The following is a 25,392-nucleotide window of genomic DNA, read 5'->3' on the forward strand; positions in this document are numbered from 1 at the left end:
CTGGTGTGTTAAATTTTTTGACATAGGGTGCAGGCAGATTACGGGCCTCACATAGCTGCTGCCAGGCCCCTAATCTGCCATGGGCCCCTATATACCACCTCCTCCTGCTGCTGCCAGGTCCAGAGTCTCTCATGGGTCCCTGTACGGCCTCCCATTGCTGCTGTCTCCATCGCCACACTCTGCTGCCATGTGCCACTTTCAGGTCTCTTCACACTGCTGGTGTGTTAAATTTTTTGACATAGGGTGCAGGCAGATTACGGGCCTCACATAGCTGCTGCCAGGCCCCTAATCTGCCATGGGCCCCTATATACCACCTCCTCCTGCTGCTGCCAGGTCCAGAGTCTCTCATGGGTCCCTGTACGGCCTCCCATTGCTGCTGTCTCCATCGCCACACTCTGCTGCCATGTGCCACTTTCAGGTCTCTTCACACTGCTGGTGTGTTAAATTTTTTGACATAGGGTGCTGGCAGATTACGGGCCTCCTATAGCTGCTGCCAGGCCCCTAATCTGCCATGGGCCCCTATATACCGCCTCCTCATGCTGCTGCCAAGTTCAGAGTCTGTCATGGGTCCCTGTACGGCCTCCCATTGCTGCTGTCTCCATCGCCACACTCTGCCATGTGCCACTTTCAGGTCTCCTCACACTGCTGGTGTGTTGAATTTTTTGACATAGGGTGCTGGCAGATTACGGGCCTCCTATAGCTGCTGCCAGGCCCCTAATCTGCCATAAGCCCCTATATACCGCCTCCTCATGCTGCTGCCAAGTCCAGAGTCTGTCATGGGTCCCTGTACGGCCTCCCATTGCTGCTGTCTCCATCGCCACACTCTGCCATGTGCCACTTTCAGGTCTCCTCACACACTGCTGGTGTGTTGAATTTTTTGACATAGGGTGCTGGCAGATTACGGGCCTCCTATAGCTGCTGCCAGGCCCCTAATCTGCCGTAGGCCCCTATATACCGCCTCCTCATGCTGCTGCCAGGTCCAGAGTCTCTCATGGGTCCCTGTACGGCCTCCCATTGCTGCTGTCTCCATCGCCACACTCTGCTGCCATGTGCCACTTTCAGGTCTCTTCACACTGCTGGTGTGTTAAATTTTTGGACATAGGGTGCTGCAAGATAACGGGCCTCACATAGCTGCTGCCAGGCCCCTAATCTGCCATGGGCCCCTATATACCGCCTCCTCATGCTGCTGCCAAGTCCAGAGTCTGTCATGGTCCCTGTACGGCCTCCCATTGCTGCTGTCTCCATCGCCACACTCTGCTGCCATGTGCCACTTTCAGGTCTCTTCACACTGCTGGTGTGTTAAATTTTTTGACATAGGGTGCAGGCAGATTACGGGCCTCACATAGCTGCTGCCAGGCCCCTAATCTGCCATGGGCCCCTATATACCACCTCCTCCTGCTGCTGCCAGGTCCAGAGTCTCTCATGGGTCCCTGTACGGCCTCCCATTGCTGCTGTCTCCATCGCCACACTCTGCTGCCATGTGCCACTTTCAGGTCTCTTCACACTGCTGGTGTGTTAAATTTTTTGACATAGGGTGCTGCAAGATAACGGGCCTCACATAGCTGCTGCCAGGCCCCTAATCTGCCATGGGCCCCTATATACCGCCTCCTCATGCTGCTGCCAAGTCCAGAGTCTGTCATGGTCCCTGTACGGCCTCCCATTGCTGCTGTCTCCATCGCCACACTCTGCTGCCATGTGCCACTTTCAGGTCTCTTCACACTGCTGGTGTGTTAAATTTTTTGACATAGGGTGCTGCAAGATAACGGGCCTCACATAGCTGCTGCCAGGCCCCTAATCAGCCATGGGCCCCTATACCGCCTCCTCCTGCTGCTGCCAGGTCCAGAGTCTCTCATGCCATGTGCCACTTTCAGGTCTCTTCACACTGCTGGTGTGTTTAATTTTTTGACATAGGGTGCAGGCAGATTACGGGCCTCACATAGCTGCTGCCAGGCCCCTAATCTGCCATGGGCCCCTATATACCGCCTCCTCATGCTGCTGCCAAGTCTAGAGTCTCTCATGGGTCCCTGTACGGCCTCCCATTGCTGCTGTCTCCATCGCCACACTCTGCTGCCATGTGCCACTTTCAGGTCTCTTCACACTGCTGGTGTGTTAAATTTTTTGACATAGGGTGCTGGCAGATTACGGGCCTCCTATAGCTGCTGCCAGGCCCCTAATCTGCCATGGGCCCCTATATACCGCCTCCTCATGCTGCTGCCAAGTTCAGAGTCTGTCATGGGTCCCTGTACGGCCTCCCATTGCTGCTGTCTCCATCGCCACACTCTGCCATGTGCCACTTTCAGGTCTCCTCACACTGCTGGTGTGTTGAATTTTTTGACATAGGGTGCTGGCAGATTACGGGCCTCCTATAGCTGCTGCCAGGCCCCTAATCTGCCATAAGCCCCTATATACCGCCTCCTCATGCTGCTGCCAAGTCCAGAGTCTGTCATGGGTCCCTGTACGGCCTCCCATTGCTGCTGTCTCCATCGCCACACTCTGCCATGTGCCACTTTCAGGTCTCCTCACACACTGCTGGTGTGTTGAATTTTTTGACATAGGGTGCTGGCAGATTACGGGCCTCCTATAGCTGCTGCCAGGCCCCTAATCTGCCGTAGGCCCCTATATACCGCCTCCTCATGCTGCTGCCAGGTCCAGAGTCTCTCATGGGTCCCTGTACGGCCTCCCATTGCTGCTGTCTCCATCGCCACACTCTGCCATGTGCCACTTTCAGGTCTCCTCACACTGCTGGTGTGTTCCATTTTTTGTCATAGGGTGCTGGCAGATTATGGGCCTCCCATAACTGCTGCCAGGCCCCTAATCTGCCATGGGCCCCTATACCGACTCCTCATGCTGTGACGTTGCAACAAGGTGGAATTCAACCCTACATATGTTAGACCGCCTTTACGAACAGCAAAAGGCCATCACAGATTTCCTGATGTTAAAAGCAGATAAAGGTACTCCCTGTGTAACTTAGATGTCAGCCATTGGCAGCTCATGCGTGACACCTGCCGCTTGCTCAGGCCCTTTGAGGAGGCCACGCTATTCGTGAGTCGGCAGGACTATGGGATGAACGACGTCATTCCTCTGTTGCACGTCCTGGAACAAATGCTGTTAACAATGGCTGGTCAGGGTGCGGTAGACGTGGCGCACAGATCTCAACGCCACATGGCCCCTGTGGGGGCAGGACTGGAAGAAGAGGAGGAGGTAGAGGAGGACATTGGTGCTCAGGAATTATTGAGTGAAATGGGTGGTTTTTCCACTCAGCGGACAGGAGTGGAGGAGCAGGAGCATCTGGTAGAGGAGGAGGAAGAGGAGACAGAGGACCTAGACGCACCGTGGCAGTATGCTGTGGAGATGGAGGCAGGGAGTCCCTCGCATTCCTTGGCACAAATGGCCCATAGCATGCTCGGTTGCTTGCGTAGCGACAGCCGAATAATAACCATCAGACAGAGGGATGACTTTTGGCTGTCCACCTTGTTGGACCCTCGCTACCGTTCAAAAATGGTGGCCTTTTTCACACCTGCTGAGAGGGAGGCCAAAATAACGTACTATAAAAAACACCTATGTAGTCAGCTGGTCTCTGCCTGTCTGCGCCAACGTCCATCCTCAGACACTGTGGGCCCTGTGCGCTCGTGTTCCGCTGCCATGGCAGCAGGGGAGGGGTGGGGTGGTAGGAGCAGTGGCAGCTCCACCAGCAGCGGCTGCCTCAGTCTGCAGTCGATGATGAGTAGCTTTCTTCACCAGCGCAGTGAGGAAACTACTAACCAGCCGCAGCAGCAGCAGCAGCATCAGGTGGACCTGGAGCAGGACCTCAAACAACAGGCTTAGGCCTACTTGGACAGCACCCTGCCAACCGAGGTAGACAATCCCCTTGACTACTGGGCAACGAAACTTGACCTTTGGCCCCAACTAGCTGAATTTGCCCTTGAAAGGCTGTCATGCCCGGCCAGTAGCGTGGCATCGGAGCGCGTGTTTAGTGCGGCAGGAGGTATTGCAACTCCGCGGAGGACACGACTGTCCACCCAAAGTGTGGAGAGACTCACGTTTGTGAAAATGAATCAGGCGTGGATTAGTCTGGATTTCAAACCACCAGTTCCTGACACAACTGACTAAATCCGCCATGAATCATGCCCCAAACATGTGCCACTTTCAGGTCTCCTCACACTGCTGGTGTGTTCCATTTTTTGTCATAGGGTGCTGGCAGATTACGGGCCTCCCATAGCTGCTGCCAGGCCCCTAATCTGCCATGGGCCCCTATACCGCCTCCTCATGCTGCTGCCAAGTCCAGAGTCTCTCATGGGTCCCTGTACGGCCTCCCATTGCTGCTGCCTCCATCGCCACACTCTGCCATGTGCCACTTTCAGGTCTCCTCACACTGCTGGTGTGTTCCATTTTTTGTCATAGGGTGCTGGCAGATTACGGGCCTCCCATAGCTGCTGCCAGGCCCCTAATCTGCCATGGGCCCCTATACCGCCTCCTCATGCTGCTGCCAGGTCCAGAGTCTCTCATGGGTCCCTGTACGGCCTCCCATTGCTGCTGTCTCCATCGCCACACTCTGCCATGTGCCACTTTCAGGTCTCCTCACACTGCTGGTGGGTTCCATTTTTTGTCATAGGGTGCTGGCAGATTACGGGCCTCCCATAGCTGCTGCCAGGCCCGTAATCTGCCATGGGCCCCCGTACCGACTCCTCATGCTGCTGCCAGGCCCGTAATCTGTCATGGGCCACTGTTGTCGCTTGTTGGCATATTCCGCTCGTTCAGATGCTCCTTCTCCTGCTACTCCTCTTCACGGATTCCGTCAGCAGTCTTTCTTGGAATCCGTTTCCAAGAGACAACAGTTTGCGAGCACGCACCCGACGGTGCAGAAGCTGAACGTCCTCCTGTCCAAGTTGCTGCTGCCAGGCTCGTAATCTGTCATGCGCCCCTGTACCGCCTCCTCATGCTGCTGCCAGGTCCAGAGTGTGTCATGGGCCCCCGTACCGACTCCTCATGCTGCTGCCAGGCCCGTAATCTGTCATGGGCCCCTGTACCGCCTCCCCATGCTGCTGCCAGGTCCAGAGTGTGTCATGGGTCCCTGTACGGCCTCCCATTGCTGCTGCCAGGCCCGTAATCTGCCATGGGCCCCTGTACCGACTCCTCATGCTGCTGCCAGGCCCGTAATCTGCCATGGGCCCCTGTACCGCCTCCTCATGCTGCTGCCAGGTCCAGAGTGTGTCATGGGTCCCTGTACGGCCTCCCATTGCTGCTGTCTCTATCGCCACACTCTGCCATGTGCCACTTTCAGGTCTCCTCACACTGCTGGTGGTTTCCATTTTTGTCATAGGGTGCTGTATGGCCTCCCATTGCTGCTGCCTCCACCGCCACACTGTGGCTCCACACTCTGGTTTTGGCCCCGTGACTGCCCAAATGAGTGAAGTGTGCGGTGATTCTAAGATCGACGGCACTCATCTGCATGTCATACTGACTGACAGTATTATTTCTCTTCCCCAGCAGACTCCAAGGGCATTTAAATTAAAGGTACAGTGTTCTGCACTAATATTAAGTCTCTCTGAAGCCTAGAAACACCCTTTTTTAAGTTAAATTCACAGCGAATTTATTCGACTCGAATCGAATATTGTCCACGAATTCGCCGAATCAGTCGAATCGAATTTTTCATTTCTTCGCTCATCTCTAGTTATAGCGTTAACAAATGGCGGTATATATACTGGGATTTTTTTGTAATTTATTTTTACTAGTAATGGTGGCAATCAGCCACTTATAGCGGGACTGCGGAACTGCGGCAGGTATTCTGACACGGGGGGAACTGACTGGGTGTCACTGACATCCCCAGTGACACCAATACAGTGATCAGTCCTAATGAAAATCACTGACACTGTACTAATGGCACTGGGCAGGAAGGGATTAACATGTGAGGCGATCAAAGGGTTAACTGTGTGCTGTTTTACTAGGGACCGTGTGTTAGTGCTTCACGGCCAAGTCTGGGATTCTATATGGCAACTGAAAGTAAGTTTGCCTATGTGCTTCCATTACATTTCTCTTTAAGGCACATACCATATAACCAGGCACCATTTCATTCCTATCCACTCTTCTTTTTTAAATAAATCAAAACAGTAACTGATAAAGCTGATTCTATTGAAAATCTAGTTAATATTTCATCTGGCTTAACCTTTTCTGTAGGAAAAACAAAGTGCAAAGGTTAATGCATCATACAAAACTGAATGTTTGCCTGGCTAATAGTGTTTCTGGTTAGATGTCAAACTTTGTAGGTGATATTTTACTACTTAGTAATTTCCTGTATTATACCTATCAATTAGCTGCAAATGTAAGCAATGAAGATATTATATTAGAATACCTCTGCAAATGTAGCATTGAATATTATGGGCAAAACATGGACGTTTTTGAGATGTGATAACCAGTGAAATGAAAGGGAAGGAGGACTCCTATCTGTATGCCAGCCCACTGTGTGTCTGCGAAAACTTTGTGACCAGGTTGGGAAAGAACGCTAAGGACAAACTTTTACAAAACGTGATCTCCACTTAGAGACCAGTCTTCTTCACTGACACCATCCCAAGAACCCAGGTACATAACAAATAATAACTTGTAATTGTGATTTATCATTCATACTTATATGTGAGCCCCATACATTATAGCTGTAATAGTAACAATTAAATATTTTTTATTTAATAATGTAATAGAAAAAATCATGGTAATATAAATAATGATGCTATTAAACTTTCTGGAGTTGAAGAGTTTACATGATTATCATTTAGGAACAGTAATATACAGTATTGTATAAGTTTATCAAGTTTAATGGGTATACTACTATATATTTATCACTTGATAAAATGTAATAAATATTGATGAAGAGACCCTTAGAGGCCCTATGTCTGTTTAAAATATAACACAAAATGCTGCAAAGTGACTAGCAACTGTGTTTAGCCATGGCTGTTTTATGTATTTTTATTTAACCCCTTCCCATCTGCCCTGGCGTACCCTTAATGTCCAGGGGGGTGGGAAAGATTGGCTGTTATGTGACCACTGTGATTGGCTGATTTTTGACTGTATGCGCCCAAAGTTCTGCTTCCATAATGATATTCACCTCTCTCTTCCAATCCACTAATGTGGGGCAGATGGCCTGTCTCCAATAGCGTAGAATCAGGCTTTTAGCTGAATTTAACACATGAGAAGTGACACTTTTCTTATATAGTTTAATATAGGAGGGCATGTCATTAAAGAGAAATTGTAATGGAGTGCCGGTGACTGGTTGAAGGTTATATTTTTTAATCCAGGGGGTGATGGCCTCCCAGAAGCCCCTGATCTTGGGGCAGGACCATCAAATGTGTATAAAGGTGCCCCATTGTCCATATCCGCTCCAACACCTTGGATCAGCAGTTGGATAAATCTGAGCCAGGCAGGAGGGGGTTTTATACCACCTAGTAAGGAATTTGTAGGAGGATTCCTGGATATGGGTGCTAATGGAGGATGCAGAGTCAAAGTAAGCATTTTCTGGATTTGGTGTTTCCATCAGCCCCCCAGGAGCAAAAAAAGTGGAGATCTTTCCCTGGAGGAAACCAGGGAAAAACCCCTAATGGCAGCAAAGGGGATGTCGCAGGAGCAAACTTGCCATCCTTGTTCAGCCTATCCCATAAGGAGAGTGTATGCATTGTCAGTGGGGACATCCATTCTGAGAGTCCTCAAGCAACCATGGGAATCCACTGTCTTTTCTAGGGGGCCCAAACTTTGGTCGATGAGTTATGTTGCCAATTTAAAATCCGCACTAAGGCCATAGCCTTGTAACAAAAGGCTATATTTGGGAGACCCACCCTACCGTCTAATTTTTGTTTACATAATATACTATAGACCATACAATAGTCAGAAATGCTTTTTGTAACCATTTAAAAAAGGTCTTCAGTAAGAAAATGGGGATTGAATACAGTAGATATATAATGCATGGGAGGATGGTAATTTTGAGCACATTTATCTGCCCAAACCATGTTAGAGGGTGTTCCTGCCATTCAGGTGAAACTTGAATAATTAGAATATTGTGCAAAAGTTCATTTATTTCAGTAATGCAACTTAAAAGGTGAAACTAATATATGAGATAGACTCATTACATGCAAAGCAAGATAGTTCAAGCCGTGATTTGTCATAATTGTGATGATTATGGCTTACAGCTCATGAAAACCCCAAATCCACAATCTCAGAAAATTAGAATATTGTGAAAAGGTGCAATATTCTAGGCTCAAAGTGTCCCCCTCTAATCAGCTAATTAAGCCATAACACCTGCAAAGGGTTCCTGAGCCTTTAAATGGTCTCTCAGTCTGGTTCAGTAGGAATCACAATCATGGGAAAGACTGCTGACCTGACAGTTGTGCAGAAAACCGTCATTGACACCCTCCATAAGGAGGGAAAGCCTCAAAAGGTAATTGCAAAAGAAGTTGCATGTTCCCAAAGTGCTGTATCAATGCACATTAATAGAAAGTTATGTGGAAGGGAAAAGTGTGGAAGAAAAAAGTGCACAAGCAACAGGGATGACCGCAGCCTGGAGAGGATTGTCAGGACAAGGCCATTCAAAAGTGTGGAGGACTTTCACAAGGAGTGGACTGAGGCTGGAGTCAGAGCATCAAGAGCCACCACACACAGACGGATCCTGGACATGGGTTTCAAAAGGTCGTATTCCTCTTGTCAAGCCGCTCCTGAACAACAAACAACGTCAAAAGCGTCTTACCTGGGCTAAAGAAAAACAGACCTGGTCTGTTGCTCCGTGGTCCAAAGTACTCTTTTCTGATGAGAGCAACTTTTGCATCTCATTTGAAAACCAAGGACCAAGAGTATGGAGGAAGAATGGAGAGGCACACACTGCAAGATGCTTGAAATCCAGTGTGAAGTTTCCACAGTCTGTGTTGATTTGGGGAGCCATGTCATCTGCTGGTGTTGGTCCACTGTGCTTCATTAAGTCCAGGGTCAACGCAGCTGTCTACCAGGAGATTTTGGAGCACTTCATGCTTCCTTCCGCAGACGAGCTTTATGGGGATGCTGACTTCATTTTGCAGTAGGACTTGGCACCTGCCCACACTGCCAAAAGCACCAAAACCTAGTTCAATGACCATGGGATTACTGTGCTAGATTGGCCAGCAAACTCGCCTGACCTGACCTGAGAATCTATGGGGCATTGCCAAGAGAAAGATGAGAGACATGACATCAAAAAATGCAGAAGAGCTGAAGGCCGCTATTGAAGCATCCTGTTCTTCCATAACACCTCAGCAGTGCCACAGGCTGATAGCTTCCATGCCACGCCGCATTGAGGCAGTAATTGCTGCAAAAGGGGCCCAAACCAAGTACTGAGTACATATGCATGCTTATACGTTTCAGAGGTCCGATATTGTTCTATGTACAATCTTTGTTTTATTGATTGCATGTAATATTCTAATTTTCTGAGATTGTGGATTTGGGGTTTTCATGAGCTGTAAGCCATAAGCATCACAATTATGACAAATCACGGCTTGAACTATCTTACTTTGCATGTAATGAGTCTATCTCATATATTAGTTTCACCTTTTAAGTTGCACTACTGAAATAAATGAACTTTTACATTCTAATTTTTCGAGTTTCACCTGTAGTTTCAAATCTCTCACCACCCTATCCAAGAGTGTGCCATAGTTAGTATCATATAGTAATTTCGGGTCTGCTAAAATATGTGTTCCCAAATATGTAAGGGATCTCGCCCGCCACATAAACTGGTAAGACTGCTGAAATGAGGTAGTCATATATGATGGGATATGGATCGGAAGGGGTTCAGATTTGTAGTAATTAATTTTTAAATAAGATAATACAAATTGATGCAGTTCCTCCATTATCACCAGAAGGGAGATATGGAGTTGGGAAATTTAAAAGAGAAGATCGTCGGCATATGCCGACACTGTATGTTCCGTGGAGCCAATAGGAATTCCAGTAATATCCCCATTACCAAAGATCCATTATCTCCTGCGCTCAAGGACTCAGATCAAACAGGCGTTAGTGACAAGCAGCGTGTTGTTTATTCATCCACTGGTGATCAGAGGTTGTGCAGCTCTATCATGAAGCTGGGGAAGCTTAATAAAACTGTAGAGGAAGATGAAAGAAAGAGCGCACAAACCTTGCGCATTACCTCAATAAATAGTGACAAATTTTATTAATAAGGAAATATACTCACAAAATGATTGTATAACAGGTATAAGTAACCATAATCCAAACAGGGTTACAGGTAAATCAAAAAGGGGGGGGGGATGAAGGCTAACGCGTTTTGAAGGGTGCTCCCTTCTTCATCAGAGCTGGGTTTGGCAGATAGAAACTTCAGTATGGCAGAGTTCCCATGGCAAGGAGATATTCAGCCACTGAGTGTCAGTATTACAGCAGTTCAGCCTGTTTAGTCAATATAAAAAGGGTCAGACAGCATCCATTTACTTTCACCCTGGTTCTTGGTATAGTACCAGTATCCAGCAAGGCATTCGCTCACCCAGGCCCAGAACCCTCAACAGTTCTTCCATGTAGGTCCAGTTGAGCCTATCAAAGGCCTTTTCAGCATCCATTGATAGTATTAGGCTAAGAGTTTGTTCAGGACCATGTTGAACCCAGTGTAAAATAGGTAGTGATCTGATAGTGTTATCCCGTGCTTCCTGGCCTACCATGAAACCAGTCAGATGCACAAGGGCTGCAATGTGGTTCTGAAGGCGGACAGCCAATATCTTAGCCAAAATTTTAGTATCCGAAGTTAGCAGGGAAATGGGCCTTTAATTTGAACAAGACTGAGTATCCTTCCCAGGCTTCAGTAAAACTGTAATGTGGGCCAGGAGAGCCTCAGTAGGTAAAGGGTTGGTGGCTGTTATGGCGTTAAAGTAGAGGCAAAGTGAAGCAGCTAAAACTGTAAACAATTTCTTGCAATATTGATTAGTGAAGCCATCCGGGCCAGAGCTCTTGCCTGAAGGAAGGTCAGAAACAATGTGTCAGGGCTCCGGGTATGACCAGAGGTATGTGAACTGACGCAGGGAAACGCAGGCTTCAGATATGTTATAAACAATATAATTTATTAATACTAACAATACAAAACGCAGTGCAATACTAAAACATAAACAAAGTGCAAACGAACCAAACCACCCACAGATAACAATACATACAATGCAAGCGTAGTCAGGCAGGCCGGGTCAATAACAATCGGGCAGGTAGGAACAGGAGGAGCAGGCAGAGAGTAGTCAGGTCACGAGCTGGGTACAGCAACTAACGGGCAGGTAGGTACAGGGGGTCAGGCAGAGAATGGTCGGGGTCACAAGCCAGGGATCAAACAGGAGAAGTCAGCAGAGGTCAGGATCAAGCAGGGTCGGCAACAAGTCAGTCAGGCAGGAACAGGAACAGGAATGCAGGTAACAAGATACAGGGGCCCATGAAAAAACACACACCAAGGCCCAGACTGCAGGTCTGGCCATCCCTTAAATACACCTCCGTAATCAGCTTCAGGTGTTTGGCTGACTGCAGGGTTGAGTCTCTGATTGCTGAGAGCACCCGCTAGCCAGCCCTGGTACTGCAGCCCACAAGGCAGGTGAGTCCCACCATTATTGGCAAGTCCATTCCTGACACAATGGTGCCCAACTCTGTAGATGTTGTAGGGCGTGCAAGTTCTTCAATGATGGTAGAGGAAAATCACGGTAGGGTAGAGTCCTGTAAATAGGTCTGTATCCTCTCAACCCGAGAGAAAGTCCAGAAAGGGAGGAGGCAGATGGGATGTTGTAAAGCGCTTCATGAAAGAGTTTAACTCTCGAGCAATAGATGTGGTGTCTATCACTTGCTTGCCCTGTACGGCCAAACTATGAGCATGACGCTTCGTTTGTTGCTTCTTCAACATCCTAGCCAGTAGGTGACCACATTTATTCCCATACTCATAGAGGCGGTGAGCATAATATTGTAGTCTATCCTTGGCCCTACGTTCTAAACAGGAGGACAGGGAGGCACGTAGGGAATCCAAAGCCTGCACATCTGCTAGATCGTAGTGTTTTTATGTTTAAGATCAAGAGCACGGATCTTTTCCAGGAGATCCTCTATCTTTTTGTTCTGCCTTTTTGACCCTGAATCCATGAGCAATCAATTCCCCTCTGATCACAGCCTTATGGCCCTCCCAGGTTGCTTGTATGGACACCTGATCAGTAGAGTTTGTTTCAAAATAAAATTGCAGAGAGTGAGTGATAGTCTCCAAAATGGTAGGGTCGTCCAGAAGAGTCTCATTAAGTTTCCAGACTTTCTTTTTTTGGCTAGCATTGGGGGGGGGGGGTGAAAGACAAAGTCACTGGAGCATGGTCAGATACAGTGATGGACTCTATAGAACAGGATAGGACATTACTCAAGAAAAATAGTCTACAAGGATCAAGTCAAGGCACGAATAAGTATCAAACATCTTGGAGTAGTAACTAAAATTTGTTTTGCATGCATCACCCTCCAGCAATCCACCAAAAGTAGAAAGAGCTTTTTAACGTTTCAAAGCTCGATAGGAGAGGGGATTTGTAACTGAGGAGGTGTCCAAACTAGGATTAAGTGTAATATTAAAATCCCTCACAACACCACCATATCCTCAAAGAACTCCAATAAAAGATTTAGAGTAGCAGAAAGAAAATTAACAGACTGTGAATTTGGTACATAGATATTAGCTATAGCATACTTTTGGCCATGAATCATTCCCTAATCAAAAGATAACGACCTTCTGGGTCACTTTGAAGAGACAGCAGTGAAAATGGGCAAGTCTTCCGAATGGCAATAGATACCCCACTAGCTTTAGGAACAGGAGAAACACTATGGTACCACTGATCAAATATGGTTAAGGGCAATCTGGGAGTGGAGGCTGCAGTGAAATGCATCTCCTGGAACAGAACAATGTCCAGTGCCAGGTAGCGCAACTCCTACTCCTCTTCTGTGGGGAATATATCCCCCGAATATTGTATGACAACAATTTCAGTTTAGAGGTCATAGTTAGACTGTAGTTGGCTAAGAAACCTCAAATCAGGCCAAAGACCAACCCAATAAAACATACTAAAATTGTATAGGAGAATGATCAACACCTTATAGATCATTATACGTGACATATGCAAACCCAAATGAAAACAGAGTGCATAAGAAAAACAAGAAAACCCTCAGGAATCAACAGATCGTTCCTAGGACTGAGCACTAAATGAACAGGCTTCATCAGGGAGGAGAAAGCGGGGCCCCTTCCAAGGAGACCATCCATACTGCAAATGTGCAGAAAAAAGTCCTCTGGGCATGAACCAACCTACTGTGGGGGTAGTGACAGACTACAGGATGGTGTGTAGATCCCATACCCCTGGGCCAAAACAAATAACAGTATAGTAACATCATTAGCATGTAATCAGTAGCAGCTAAGATAAAAGCAAAATAGAGTTTTATCTGTGCTCTATAGAAACTAAATAGTGTTGTCATCCTTCACTGGAAAAGTCTCAATAGGTAGAAGTCCCATGTAAAAGAGTATACCAGGAAACTATAAAGTAAAAAAAAAACAGCAACAGTAGTGACAATGATCGGTCCAGTTGGGACCGAAAAAACACTTGGCTAATCCCTGCAAAAAGAACTCACGACTCATATAACAAAATAATGAGTCAAGTATTTTGAGAACATGAATATCCTGGGCCCCCACAGCCTGCATGATTCCTCTTGCGGGGTCTGGAAGAAGCTTGGCACCATCACTCTGGGCATTGTGGGAGTGGGATGGCCTTGCAGCTCCAAGGTTTCCAGAAAGTGAGTCACGTCATCTTTAGTATGTAGAACAGCAGATTTGCCATTCCTTGTAGCCATGAGGCAAAACAGGAATCCCCACCGATAAATCACCCCCCGCTGTAGATAAAGCTTCAAATAGGGGATGGAGAGTCCACCTCTGCATTAGTGTCTGTCTGGATAAATCCAGGAATAGGGACACCTTGCCTCTCTCAAAGTCAACATAGGGCTTATCTTGCGCCACTCTCATAACCGCTTCCTTCACTGAATATTTGTGGAGTTTGAAAATAACATCTCTGGGTCTGTCGGTGTCCTGCAGGGCTGTATGGACTCTGTCCTCTTTATTGGAGGCGGGAGCAGATTCAACCAGGATCTGGTGGAATATGCCCTGTACAGTGTGCAGCAGTTCCAGGGAGCAGGTTGCATCAGGGAGACCCCTAATGCAGATATTTTGCCTGCAGTTTCTGTTCTCGTAATCATCGAGCTGATCCATAAGTGAATTTAGAGCATCCTCATGGTGTTTGGCATTCTCTTGCAGGGCTGTTATAGTCTGCATAAGGTCATCTTGGCCAGATTCTAATGTCTCCACTCTAGTCCCTAGTGCTGTGGTGTCTGCCCGGCGCCCCTTCATAGCCTGCTTGAAGGAATGCTCTATCGTGGTGATCAATTGAGCAATATATGCCTTGGTGGGGAGGGCTCTAATGTGTTCCCTAGGATCCCAGTCCCCAGCCACATTCCCAAGATCAGAGGGAGTGGATGCCCAGTCTCTGAAGTGGGTGGAAGGTGTAGGGCTAGGGCACTGTACCTGGGAGTCCGCAGAGTGCCAAGGAGAGCAGCCACCATCTGCTGAGGAAGAAGGTTGAGCTGATGCCAGGCAGCATCTTGGATGCAGTCCTTTCTGTGTGTTGATAGAATAAGGCTCCCGCTCAAGAGCTACCCCTGCCAGGTGGTTGAGAAGATGGCCAGTGCTTCGAGGGCATGCCTGGGTGTCTGCAGGAAGGCTAGGATCTTCACCGCTGAGTTTTGTAAAGCTTGAGGTAAGCAGGAGCTCAGGTTCAGAGCTCCCTCACTCCATCGATGTCAGGCCACGCCCCCAGAAGAAAAAAATAATTTACTGCATTTACTAAGCTCTGGGGAAAATGAGTGCAACTGCACTTGCAAAGTGCACAGTCTATTTGCCTTTAGTAAATCCACCCCTATGTGTTATACATATTGCATAATGCATTACACACAGTAATGTATTTGCCCTTCGCACACACATGTGCGTATGCACACATACACCAACAAGTAGAGGATTACCAATGACTGTAGCGAATTGGTCTGTAGTTTATAATCCGCTGTCTGCAGCTTGAAAGCATAACCTGACATTATGTAAATTATTTTTCATAACTGGAGTTCTGTATTATCCACCCTATTCTAGCTGTTATCTGCAATTCTGCTTGTGTTAGCCAGATGGGGAAAATTCAGTATAAAAGAGGGTATAACAGAAATATGGGTATGTTCAAATAACAGTGCAATGAGCTAAGTGCAATATGCAGTACCCTTTAGCAACTAATTAGAAATGACAGAAGTCAAATTAATACACGATTGATTCCACTTGGATATTGCACTTTGCTGTTTGCACTTTTTTCATTATATAAGCCCAGCACTCTCCTGTACAACACTATTTTACTTTGTAATATACAGAGCGTGTTGACATTTAGTCAGGAGTGTGCCATTACTATAGGCTGTCAGAAAGCAAGACCGAGCTTGCAGCTTTTGTTTCTGTTACCAAGGCAAGAAGAGATCATTACAGAGGTGTGATATATTTCATTTGTGGCGTGTTGACAACCTCTTGAATGCCATGTAACCTATTTGTCTTCTATAAGTGGTACATTGAGGATCTAGTTTATATGGAAGTGGCCTAGTCATTTGTTGGTGCACTAGCAGGATATATGTTGACCCTCTTTAGATTATGTGGGACTATGTGTACAATATGATTTTTATTGCGGTTATACAGCATTTTTCTGAACAAAGTGGATGCATACTTTACATACAGGGGTGACAAATAAAAGCAAAATGTCAATAACTGTTGGAGTAGTTTTGTAGTGCTTAAATCTCAGTACTGTGAAATCTCAGTGCAAGAGTGGATGTTCTCAGGTAAGAGGTAGGATTTTGGTTAAGAGATAGGGTTAGGGTTTAGGGAGTTTAGTGCTTCAAGAATTTTAGTGGTACAGTTGAGGGTTAGGGTTAGGAAGAAAAAGGGATACTGATCCTAAAATTCATGTGGTGATGGTCCTCAGGGGCCAGCATGGTAAAGTTTAAAGAGTTGGGTTGGAACCCAAAGGATGACCCAGGGGGGGTTATTTACTAAAGCTGGAGAGTCCAAAATCAGACTCCCTTCTGCATAGAAACCAATCAGCTTCTAACCTCAGCTTGTTCAATGAAGCTTTGGCAATGAAACCTGGAAGCTGATTGGTTTCTATGCAGAAGTGAGTCTGATTTTGGACTCTCCAGCTTTAGTAAATAAACCCCTGGGTGTCAACTGGAAATATAAGAGGAGAGGAGGGAGAGCCTTTATAGTGTAGTATATATATATAATTATTAACTACAAAAAGTTGTGTTTTAGGTAGAAATAATGAACTAATAGCTTACATTCAGGAAGGTTGCTGCTGCCCTGCTGGGTAAGACACTCAACCTAGATAAGACACTCCTTTCTTCACGCAGGATAGAGTTGGTTGCTCTCGATGCCTCAGGGATCCCACTCCTAGGTTCCCAAAAGGACCATCAGGGGGGTGATACACTTTTTGTTTTAGAGGAAATCAAAAAGCCTGTTGGTAACTGGAATGACAAAGACGCCCAATAGGGTGTGTATTAGGGTTGTGGTGTGTCTAGTCCTTGTATTTGATGAATATCAAGTTACTTTATTTCCCCAAAGATGCATTTCATGGCTGGAACTTGCCACTTTCTCAGTTAAAAGGTGATACACAGATATTCTACACTTCATGGTTCCCCTGGTGTATGTCTGTGTATGTCACTTTTTTTATTAGTTGAATAAAATACTAATTTTAGAGATAGCTGCTCACTTTTGGAGTTTCTCTCTGTAATAGACATTCCATACAGAGCTATGTAAACTTGACTCGGGAAAGGGGATGTATCCCTTCTGTATTCATTCAGCTCTCTGCGTATTTTGAATAAAGTAGAACATTAGGGGCAAACTACTGTTTTTGTACTGCGGAGAGGTAAAGCAGCTCTTGCTAGGTTGTTGGCTTGTGAATTTAAGGTACTCCAGTGCAAGGATTGGCATAAATATCTGCCAAAGCCCAAGCTCAGTATGTTATGTACAGTATGCATTTATTTTCACTCAGAGAACATCCTTGTCAAGAATATAATTCCAGTGTAGTGTGTTGAATGTCAGTTAAAAACGTGCTTGTGCTTAGACACGTGTAACAAACTTGCAGTTTAGGGTAAAACATTTACTGTAATTAATCCTAAAACCAGGATACAGTCTGAAGAATGAATCTTGGGTGGTGTACCAACCCATCAGAATTTTTTTTTTATAAGATAAATTAAAAGTTTAGCATATTCATGCACAAGTTTGTTTTAAAACATGTAGTCCTAAGCAGAAGACCACAGTGTATTTAGTTAGATGAATTAATATTATGTAATATTGTTAAAGGAGAAGTAGGCGCTCCTGTGATCTATATTCAGCTGATGTTACTCAGCTGGTCCAGACTCTGGAGAGATCCCTACTTTAGGGTTCGTCCACACCAGTGTGCAGAGACATCAGTTTTTCTGCATGCGTTCTGCAAGGGCACAACAAAATCAATTGTTCTCTATTTTCCCCTGTACACACCACAACACTAGTATTACGTGCAGATATTTTCTGATGTCTCAGCAAATGAAATCTGTGTGTCAGTTTCTATTAGTTTCTTCTGCACGTATGGTGCAAATGAGGACTTAATGTTGGGATCCACCCAGATGCCTGGACTGGCAGCTACCCCATCCTATCAGTGAACCACTGAAAGTCTGAGTCGGCAGCTCTTTCCCATCACAACCTGGAGCTCCAGTGAGAGCTGGAGGGGCAGAGCAGAGAGCAAATTCTGACAGTCACCAGCTCTGTTTGCTGAAGACAAAGGTCAGTGATCTTTGATCATTCAGTTCTTGGTGTAGAGGTGGCAGGGGACAGATGCAGCATCAGACCGGTCCATTTAAGCACGAGTTTAGTTTTAACAAAAAACCTTTTCACACGCCCTCTCAAGCCCCCTAACCTAACCTAGAACTTCTCCCCCCAATCACACACCAAAATGTTCACATAACTCTTCGCGATAGCAGCGCTGTCCTCCGTTGTGTACGCTTCTTTTAGCCAAAAATCGTACATTACAAAATCCTACATAGTGACTCCCTGTATTATGAGTGGATTGTACCCATAGCATCGCTAGTGTTGGAATATTGGTCCTATTGAAGTCTGTAGTCACTGTGTAGGCAAGCCTAGCATGGGAGGTTGCAGGTTGGATGAAGAAAATCACCAAAGGGGGCTGCTGCAAATAGGCATGTGGGGTGGGGGTTTCTAGGTTAGATTAGGGTGCTAGGGAGGAAAACTAAGGCTTTTTAATTCAAATTGAATTTGCCGTTGATATCACCCAACCATTGTATCATCATGGCTGACACAGGATGTACAGGAAAGAAAGGTTTTATGGAAACAGAGCTTTTGCTACATAAATTCAGTATATCACTGAGCTCAGTATGTCTGAGCTCTTCCTATTTTTTTTAGACCATCTACATATTAGCGTCTTGATAATCCCATATACAGTGTATGTTTTTTTTTAATTTTATATTATTTTACACAAACGGAATGTGACTTTCACCAGACATTATTGTCACATGTACCTGGGAGATTCACATGTAGAGGATGTATGCTGAATGTCAGATTCACTTTTAAAAACCCCATTTGCACTTGTGAATGGAGCCCTTTGCAATTTGCCAGCAGGGGTTTCCTGCAATAAGATGTGGGCAGGAAGCCTCATTGAAAGCAATGGGAGGCTGACAGCTCCCACAGGTATTCACAGGTGATTGCACGTAATCACTCATTCCGCGATTACCTGGGGGTGATTGGCCCTGGATGCAGACTATGTGATTAAAATAGTAGAAATAAAATAGTAGTTAGAGTTCTTCTCTAAACCCTCTACACACCTGCCAGCCTTGAACATGATAGTTTTCCTCCTCATTAATAAACAGAAGAAAGTTTGACAACTCAGAAGATAAATGAGAAATAGAGTGACAAAAAAGAGGAATATACAGGATGATTTAGTGCGTGTTTCTGTTCTTCCCATAGCACAAAGAAATCAAGTAGCTGAGTCATGCTTCATAAATTATATGGCAGAATTATAAAGGGCGATATTTTCAAATTGAGTTTCATATAATATTGCTATAAGCGTACATGAGAATTTTATAGATTGGCTTATTTGGAAGCCATATGTCATCTTTTTACTTGCCTTCAACATTAAAAGTGTTAATGAACAGATAAACATCTGCTCATTGTCTTATTGAACTGGATGTCAGTCTGTATGCTGCATTGTATGTGCTCAGTGTTGTGTGGAGAAGCTTCTAGTCCTGGAAGTTTAAGGATCTGTCAAACCAATTTTGGTTTCAGATAGAAATTTTCAGGTTAAATAACATACTGGCTTCTTTTATTCCTCAGGGAAACCTTTGCAATTGGGTTGTACATCCCATCTCTAGGGAAAAGGAAAATGCTTCCTTGCAGTAGAGATGCCCTGCACTGCAAAAAGTAGAACTAAAGGCAAAACTTTTTTTTTTCTTTTGGAGCATAAGGGAGGTTTATAACTACTGTCAGTTTTTTTTTCCATATGTGTCCCATAGGAGAGACTTCCCTTCACTTCCTGTCCCATAGCCAAAACAGGAAGTGAGGAAATCTCTCCAAAGTGAGGGAATCCCATGGTGTCACTAAGGTCACCAGAACTAGTGTCCTCATTGGATGCATTGGATGGTCTCCCCTCTATTCTGTCATAACAACATCTGCTCTAACCAGCTGTTTTATTACAATAGCCAGTTCAGAGGTGGCTAAGTGCAACAATATGTAAGCAGTGACCATAATTGCTTTCTCTAGAGCCTCTCCTTCTTCCTCTAAGTTTGTCAAGTTTGCTAATGAATGTCCCTCAAGGTAATGCAATGCACCCAACATAGCACCCACATGCCAGCGCACCACAATACACAGTAACTCACATATTGTGCATTGTAGTGTGTTGTGATGGAAAAAAAAGGAGATATCTGATTTTGGCTATGTGGTGGTGTGTTGGCAACCCATTCAAATAATTAAAGTGGTTGTAAAGGCTCAAGTTTTTTTACTTTCCTGCATTCTATGCAGCTTCCCCCCCCCCCCAGCCTCCCCAATACTTACCTGAGCCCGAACTCAGTCCAGCGATGTGCAGGAAAGCAGTGGCTCCCCAGGGTCTCTGCCTCCTCATTGGCTCAGACACTCCCACTGCTGTCAATCACAGCCAGTAATGAGGGATCAGGGTGCCAGCCCTAGCTGCGCTCTGCTGTGTCTTATGGACTCAGAGAGCAGGGCTCAAGAGCAAGCAGAAACCAGTGCCCCTATAGAAAATGGCTTGCTATGGGGGCACTGCTCAGGGGGGAGGAGCCAGAAGCGCCGGTGTGGGACCCAAGAAGAGGAGGATCACGGCTGTTCTGTGCAAATTACTGCACAGACCAGGTAAGTATGGCATGTTTGCTATTTTACAAAAAAAAAAGAACCTTTAATATCACTTAAAGATCTCTAAATGCTATGCATGATAAAGTGGGATATAACAAGCTTTCATCAATCAACTGTAACTCAGCAAAAATGGGTCCTTAATGAACAGATTACATGTTCTCTGTGTGAATTACTTATTTTCATGGGCCGCAATGTCATTTTGCTTTTATCTCGCTGGATATGATTGACAGGTGCAGTGGTTAGCCATGTTCCCATTCAAAGCAAAGTGCTTGTGTTAAAATGATGGTATTTTGAGTGATATCAATAAAATTTGCTAGACAGATGCCAGCAAAAAATGGTGGATAACTTAAAGTGTATGTCAAGGTAAAGAAAAAGTATGCAGTACACCTCTGTGATGCATACACATTCTCTGTGTTTGATCCCTGTAAAGGCCCTGTAAGTACAGAAAATACCTGTTATGTGACAGAAATGCACTCATCTCCTAATTTTCCCTTGTAGAATACCACCATGTCATTTATTTGAGGACAGAAATTACACCTCTTGGTGTTAGCCCTGCCCAGAACTTAAAGTAGTTGTAAAGGCTGTCAATACATGAAGGTAATAAAACCTTCAGTGTGCAGCTCCCCCCTGAGCCCCCCTAATACTTACCCAAACCTGATCCCGATCCAGCGATCTGCACAAGAGCAGCGGCTCTCCCAGGTCTCACCCTCCTCATTGGCTGGGACATAGCAGCGGGAGCCATTGGCTGTTGTCAACCACAGGCAGTGAGGAGGGAGTGGGGGGGGGGGCTAGGGGTTCACAGCTGAGCCGTGCTATGTATTTATTTTGGACACACAGAAGTGGCTCACGAGTGAGCACGCAGGAATGCCCCCATAGCAAGTGGATTGCAGTGGGGGCACTCAGCAGAAGAGAAGGACCTGGAGCACCAGCAGGGGACCCGAGAAGAGGAGGATCAAAGCTGTTCTGTGCAAAACCATTGCACAGGGCAGGTGAGTATAACATGTTTGTTATTTTAAAAACAATGCTTTCAATTGTATATGTAAAATCGTTGTAAATGTTTGTTTTTTTAATTTTGTAAAATAAACAGGTTTATACTTACCTGCTCTGTGTAATTCCATTGCACAGAGCAACCCTGATCTTTCTCTTCTCTGGTCCCCCGCCGGTGCTCCTCCTCTTTTGGTGTGCCACCATAGGAAGCCGCTTCCTATTGCTGCACACCTGTGCACTTGCTGCAGAGCCACACTGCCTTCATCTATAGGGAAAGACAGCATGGCTTGGCCCTGTCCCCTGCTCCTTCATCACAAGATTTGATTGGCAGCATCAAAAGCCAATGGCTTCTGCTGCTCTCAGCCAAGTCTGTGAGAGCAGAGAGTGGGGAGAGACAGGCACAGCTCTGGATCAAGCGAGAGCTCAAGTAAATATAAGACTGGTGAGGGGCATACAGCTGCCTAAACATTTTTTACCTTAATGCAAGGAATGCAAATGTTTAGGATTTAGAACCACTTTAACAGACCAGAAGGAAGAAAATTGTTAGAGTTTACCTACACTTTAAAGTTCAACTTCACAAAAGTATTTGTTTTTTTTAAATCTCTACAACCCTGCTACAAAACTGTCTCAATGCACTACTTACCTTCATTGTGCTCCAGCACTGCACTTCACATCCTTTTCTGGTGCCGCTGCTTTACTTCCAGGTTGAATGATGTGCATTTCCTTTAGGCACCCATTTCTTCTCAAAGTTCCAGAAATGGAGTCAGCTAAATTGCAGACAAATGTGTCTACTGTTTCCAACATAATCTTCTCTGAGCTTACTGCAGCCACACACATTGAAGCATAAGAAGGGAGGTTCAATAGCACAGAATCATATGACAAGAGGGTACAGGTATGCCTAAAAGCCCCGTAAAGAACTTGCTAAATTTGGCTCCAACTGATTTTTTTTAAACATTAGGTAATCTTCCTTATCATGCTTGCATTGCTTCCTGAATAACATTAGCTGCGAACTGATGGAGTTTACTAGTTTCCTAGAGATCCTATTAAATGCCTGTACCTCAGCTGCTGCTGATTCTTGAAAAACTAAAATTCTTTTATTGTCTGCAGACATTCTTAGGCAGAGCAAGACTGCTATTCATGTGAGATAAATGTGGTTTACTTTACGTGGATTTTGTACACACAGAATAAGAAGGATATATTGCTTGGATCAGTGATATAGTCGAGGATGTATTATTTCTGTGGCCATTGAATCCATTTATTTCCATATATTTGCCAGTGAAGTACATGGTGTCTGACAGCTTCTTCCATCGTGTTGGTTTGTTTTCATTTCAATCTTACTTGTTTTAGCTCTTTTCAGGAAATATAAATGTAGCCGTGCAGTCCATGTTTCATAGAATATTGACATTGCTATGTCTGCATATAATGTTGCTAAATTATATTTCTTTAAAAAAAAACACTATATATATATATATATATATATATACACACAGTGAAGGAAGGAAGTATTTGATCCCCTGTTGATTTTGAATGTTTGCCCACTCACAAAGAAATGATCGAATGGTAGGTGTATTGTTCCTCACTGTTCTCATGATCATTGACACTCCATGAGGTGAGATCTTGCATGGTGCACCAGACCTAGGGAGACTGACAGTTGATTTGTGATTCTTCCATTTGCGAATGATTGCACCAACTGTTGTTACCTTCTCACCAAGCAGCTTGGCAATAGTTTTGTAGCCCAGTCCAGCCTTGTGTAGGTCTTCAATCTTGTCCCTGACATCCTTGGACAGCTCTTTGGTCTTTGCCATGGTGAAGAGTTTGGAATCTGATTGTTTGATTGCTCCTGTGGACAGGCGTCTTTTATACAGGTAACAAAATGAGATTAGCAGCACTCCCTTTTAAGAGACTGCTTCTAATCTCAGCTTGTTACCTGTATGAAAGACACCTGGTAGCCAGAAATCCTGCTGAATGATAGGGGATCAAATACTTATTTCCCCCATGAACGTGCAAATCAGTGCATAATTTGTTAGACATGCTTTTCTTTTGACTTCTTTTGTTGCTATTCTGTCTCTCAGTGTTACAATACACCTACCATTCGATTTTTAGACTGAATATTTCTTTGTGAGTGGGCAAACATCCAAAATCAGCAGGGGATCAAATACTTATTTCCTTCACTGTATATATATATATATATATATATATATATATATATATATATAAATAAAACTCACATGTATGAAAAAAAAGGTTTTACTGCACATGTATCCATACTTGATCCTAATAAATAGGTAACTTATAAATGTGTACCACTAACCCCTGAAAGGACCACTGGCAATAACCCAGGTCTCCTTTACCTGTTCAGAAGCTGCAAGCCTAGGTACCACTTCCATAGGATACAAAATTCAAGGTCACTCTAGGGGTGTCTATTGGAAGATATATTGTAGTACTTGAACATAGACAGGTAGAAGAATGAGAATGCAGGATACTCCACAACACATACAGGACAAATTCTCAAGCAAATCTCTGTTCCAGCAGTGTTTAGTCCTTCAAAGGCAAACTTCAGTAATGCTAGAAGTAGAGGAGACAGCCAGCTGGTCTGAGACTCTTTCAAGCAGTCACCAATCTTGCAGCAACGTGTGGCTTCTAACCCTTGAGATATGTGTACACTTGGAGCTCTAGGCAAAATATCCTACTCACAATGTCCAGAGACAGCTCCCCAACCATGTCCCCAACACTTTCCAGTGAAAGGACTTCCTCCCCAGCCAAGCTTCCACAGGTGATGTATTCCAGCAAGTTTCTTTAAGTCTAGGTTCCTCCACACTGTCTGGGCTTCCCTCCTAGGGATTGGCTGAGGTTAGATAAATATTCAAAACCCAGTGATTGACCCTCCCACACTATTTCTGGAATATTCTTCCATGCAGAGGCAATCAACTTCTAGGCTTAGGTAAATCCTGGACAGGCCTAAAAATAAATTGCTACTCAGCTGGATACAACAGAGTAAAAAGCTAAATATAGCTAGCCCAGGGTAGGGATTACAAATGTAATACATTTTCGTCTGCAGAATTTGGGTTTTGTACTATAATTCATTAATATTCATCCCCAAGTGTTTGTTTTAATGCAAGCAGAGAAGTGCCATCTCTGTGTTCATTCTTAGGAACTTATCACCAAACCACTTTAGTGATACCTAAAAACAGCAAGTCAGTGTGCTGGTTGTAAGCAACAACATCTCATGTTGCTAGCATCGATTGGCTTCAAAGCTGCAGATGACAATAATGAGTAGATTTATTTGTTTAAAGAGGACATTTCAGGTCCTGTTATGGTAGGACCCAGATGTTGTAGAGTTCCCCTTTAAACTCTAACACTTCTAGCAGCCTGTGTTTGTAGAAGCAAGGTTTTTGGATCATCTTCCCCGTCTCTTTTTTCCTGTGTATGGGTCTGCAGCTGGTATTTCATATCTCTAGCTGCTGCCAAGGTTATTCTGCAGAGTTTTGGAAGCCTTTTGAGTATATAGAAAGTAGGAAAGGAATGCATGCCTTGTGACGTAATCATTGGTATATACGCTTGTAAGAAATTTTCTATAACTCACTTAGCAGATGAGGGCACGAGCCACCTGTTGAGTCAAAACAGCGCTGTTTTTTATAAATTAGTTGTTTCATTCAGAACTCCGAATCCAGAGTTTTATCTGATTTTGTGGAAATTGCTACTACACTGTTGATTGTAGTGAAAAATGAATCCTTGGTGTAAAAAAAAAAAATTAAAAATGCAATTTTAACTGCAGTACTCTCCTTTAATTTGGCATTGTCCCCCACAGAAGGTTCTCTCCATTGTGCTGCTTTAGCTGGTATACCAAGTTAAAGAGATCCTGCATCACTCAACCCACTTCCTGTAAACCAAGGCCTTCATTAACCTTCCCGTAGTAGGTTTGTTATAATGCTGACCTGAATGCTCAGTAC

General features: G+C 44.9%; 1 protein-coding gene across 6 annotated transcripts in view; it reads left to right on the forward strand.

Moving 5' to 3' along the window:
- ZNF385B (zinc finger protein 385B) overlaps positions 1–25,392 on the forward strand; it is a 708,580-nt gene that overhangs the window by 443,365 nt on the left and 239,823 nt on the right. Inside the window, exon 1 of one of the 6 annotated variants that reach the window (XM_089690381.1) lies at positions 6,453–6,576. The exons of the other annotated variants lie outside the window; for them this stretch is intronic. The gene's annotated coding sequence lies outside the window, so the exon portion shown is untranslated. Of the gene's footprint in view, positions 1–6,452; positions 6,577–25,392 lie in introns of those variants that run through there. 6 annotated transcript variants of the gene reach the window in all.

The sequence above is a fragment of the Staurois parvus genome, unplaced genomic scaffold (genome assembly GCF_062004578.1).
Source record: "Staurois parvus isolate SC_StPar_1 unplaced genomic scaffold, SC_StPar_1.0 ptg000530l, whole genome shotgun sequence".
Classification (NCBI taxonomy): Eukaryota; Metazoa; Chordata; class Amphibia; order Anura; family Ranidae; genus Staurois; species Staurois parvus.